We start from the raw sequence: 3,950 nt of genomic DNA on the forward strand, positions 1-3,950 counted from the left end.
AAATTCGATAGTCATTTAAAAAAAAAGAAATACAAATGGAATATAAATACATGAGAAAATGTTCAACACCATTAATCATTCATGAAATGCAAATTAAAATGACACTGAGATTCCACCTCATCCCGCTAAGAATGGCTATCTTGAGTGCAGTAACCGGATGTGCTATGAGGAGGTGGGGTCTGCTTACAGTTGGGTAACTGAGGGCATGACTTAGAAGAGTGTATTCTGGTTATTGGCTCCCTTCATCCTTTTTGCACTTCTTGGCTCCCATGATATGAGAAGCTTTCCTTTGTCAAGCCTTTCCACCACACTGTTTCTTCTTGGAGCTAGGTAACCATGGACTGAACCCATGGAAACTATGAGTGAAAAATAAACCTTTAAGGGTAAGGGTCAGATACAGTATTTGACTAAAGCAGTTCTTTAGTCAAATTCCTGAGATAACAGTCAATATAAGCAGATGGTTTTACATCCTCCAAAGCAATATTTTAGTCAAAGAGTTTGCTGAGAAGTCAACATCTGAATAAAAATTGTCAGAATATTTAGGGATATGACTGTGATATAGGTGTCCAATATAGGATGGGAAGCTAGAAATCAGAACGTCTGAGAGAAGAGCAGAAGCATGCTATGAGGCAGTGTGAAAATCAGCAAGGGTTGCTTTGGGACAGTGGAGCAAAAACAAGAAGAAAAGTATTTTCTTAGGGGTAGAAGTCACTATACTGTGCCTGAATAAACTAACATTCAGTTAAGAGAAATATTTTGTCTTTAAAGAAAGATGGTCATCTAACCATGAAGCTTCATTTTGATTTTTTTTGGGAAAACTCCACAGGGCAGGAGAAATGATTTGTGCAAGGAAATTATAGCATGATTACAAGTGCTCTACAAAAATATATATAAAAAAAATCCTGCAAAAACCTATTAGCCATGTAATCATAAGCAAATTATTTGATATTTCTAAGGTTCATTTGTACATTAGGTACATTTGAAATAAAGTATGACTTTGGCAAAAAAGTAAAATACTTAGAAAAGTGCTTAGGACAAAACATAACATCAATTAATGGCAATGTTTAGTATCATTGGTTATTATGTTTAGGTGCTCAGACTAATTTTTATTATTTATAATAAAATAAAGAGGTGAGAAAGCATTAACTGTTCATTTCAATATACCATCAGACATCAGCAATACAGTTATTGCAGCTATTCATATGTATATATTTATATTTTGCATTCCTTTCTTTTTTCTTCTTTCCCTCATCCCACTGGTTCCTTCCTTTGAGCAATTTCTTTCCCTTTCCTATCATCTATTTACATTGTGAGTACGTTTTGATGGATTGTGCATACTTGTGTCTGGTGGTCTGAGCAACTGATTTGAAGGTAACAATATGCAATGGAATTACAATGGTGAGCTCCTACCATCTTATCTAGTGAAACTCTGTATTATCTCTACTGTGTTATCAAAGAATGATTTTCTTATTCCCTATAATGGTTTGAGCAATCTTTCATTCGTACATCTGGTAATCTGAGCAATGTAGTTGAGGATTGTGATATGTAATGTAACAACCACTGTTGATTAGTATTATTTTGTCTTCAGACTATCACTTTGAATGATTTTGCTTTGATTTGTTTATGTTTGTGATACTGGTAGGCTGCTACTGTTCTATTTCTTTGTTTCTCATTTACTGCTCTCTTTAAAATAAAAAAAGAGGTGAGAATGCATAAATAAACATCTTTTAGCTCTTTCAAATATCATAGGACTGTCAGAGGCAGGACAAAATGTGTACTTTGTTCTATTACAGAACTGATGAATTCTGGGCAAGGGAGCAAACTCCTCGTTTCCAAATTGCCTCTGACTACTGGGATCAGAGTGGAAACTAAAAATAAAGGAATTCAGCTGCTTTTTCAACACCTGTGCTTCACTGAAAGGCAGTAAAACTCAGCACATCCGAAACACTGCATTTGATTTCCTCCTCCTCACCACTGCTTTCCCAGGTTTCTTCAGCTTGTGAAATGTTATCTCCAGGTTTTCAGTTGCTCAAGACAAAATGAGAGTAGTCTCTCTATCTGTGTCTCTCTCTGTCTCCATCTCTCTGTATCTCTGTCTGTGTCTCTCTGTCTGTTCCTCTCTCTGTCCCTCTCCCTCTCCTTTTAATATATCAGAAACAAATGTCAGTTAAAATATATATCCCAAATAAAGCATTTGTGATGAACAGCACATCTAATACCATGTTCTAGCCCAGCATGTCCTCCAACGCAACTGTTGGAGTATATTCCCACTGGTTCTCTTACTTGCAAAATTACCTGTCTATCTGATGCCCCATCCCCCGGATACAGAATTATATTTTCACATTATAAATCAGATCAGGTCACTCATGTTCTAACTCCTCTAGGGCCTTCATGTATCTATCACTTGGAACAAAGCTCAAAATCCTTACCCTGGCCTGCACAGCCAGTATACTCCAATATTACCCCTGTCTCTTCCACCGTTAAGTCATAATCAAATCGCTGGTGTTCCTGGAACAGGAAAAGCATCTTCTCCACTCACTGTTCCTTCTGCTTGGAGTGACTTCCACCGAGCTGCTATGGCTCACTTCCCTAGAGTCTTCATGTAAGTACATGTCCTTGTCCATGCCATACAACACGGTAATTCATAATCCTTATTTGTTTTATTTTTCACCATATGACTTACCACTTCCATGTACTTCGACATGTGTTTACACCCATATCCTCTGTATTCCATCTCCCCTCACTAGAATGTAAGCTGTGGAAAATTCTCTTTGTTCACTGCTCCGTGCCAAGTGCTAGAACATTGCCCAACACATTGTACCCAACATGTTCATTGAATGATTAAGCGAACAAATGCCTATATTTGCATTTCATTATTAATAATATAATTCTATGGTAAATGACTAGTAACTCAATATTATATTAAAATTTTAATACTATTATAATTCCTTAAGCTTTCAAACTATATTACATACTTCTACATTTTAAATATGTAACATATTAAATATTTTAACATTCGTTTCTTTAGTGTTTAAAGAATGGGAATGTCCTAAGAGAGTTTGGTTTTAAGTAGAACTAAGAATGTTTAAAGGAAGAATTCAGCAGAACACATACATTTTGCCTTTAGAGTTAATTCTCACATGGAACTCTTAGATTTTTTTCACATACAGTGTCATCTTTTTCTAGGCAAGTTAAGGGATACCACCAGTTGATCGTTGCTGAAGCCTACACACCATACTTACCCCAGGAGTATTTACTAAACATGTGCTGGGGCCTATGGCAAATATGAATTTAAGAGAGTAAGCAAGAAATGACAAGAATAGTTGTCTTTGAATTCATATCACCTATTTCCTGCTGATAAGAACATAGGTCAGGGCCAGTGGTGGTGGCACATGCCTGTAATCCCAGCATGTGCGAGGCTAAAGCTGGATCACCATGAGTTCAATAACAGCCTAATTAGGTAGTGAGTTTAGGGCCAGCCTGAACTGCATAGTGAGACTCTGTCTTAAAAAGAAAAGTCAGATTCACTGGACAAAAACAACAGAAAAACAAAAAAAGATAATTCTACTGCAGAAGGAGGATCATGAGCTTGAGCTCAGCATGGATCACATAGAGAGATCCTGTCTCAAAAATGATCAGCTTTGACCACTGTTAGTATATAGCCTCCTCTGTTTTAAACAGTGTGTTAGATACATAGAGTTCATTAGGTTTTTATAATGAAAATTTTTAGTTTTTCATTGGCTTTTCTCTCATTTCATACCATCTGCAGTAAGTGTATCTTTCACATGAATATCTCTCCTACAATGGCAAAATGGAATTATTCTAAATTAATCCTTAAAGATATTGTTAATCTTTATCCTATAAACCATATAAGAAAGATTATAATCTTAAAAAGCTTTAGGATGCAGAAATTATTTTTCCTCCTGTAAAAGCCCAAACATTGAAGAAGT

At 36.0% G+C, this 3,950-nt stretch overlaps 1 pseudogene; it reads right to left on the reverse strand.

Moving 5' to 3' along the window:
* The window catches only part of LOC102020315, a 28,146-nt pseudogene extending 25,442 nt beyond the window's left edge, over window positions 1-2,704 (reverse strand).
* Between the last annotated feature and the right edge of the window lie 1,246 nt (window positions 2,705-3,950).

The sequence above is a fragment of the Chinchilla lanigera genome, unplaced genomic scaffold, assembly GCF_000276665.1.
Source record: "Chinchilla lanigera isolate Chin_1 unplaced genomic scaffold, ChiLan1.0 scaffold00009, whole genome shotgun sequence".
Taxonomy (NCBI): domain Eukaryota; kingdom Metazoa; phylum Chordata; class Mammalia; order Rodentia; family Chinchillidae; genus Chinchilla; species Chinchilla lanigera.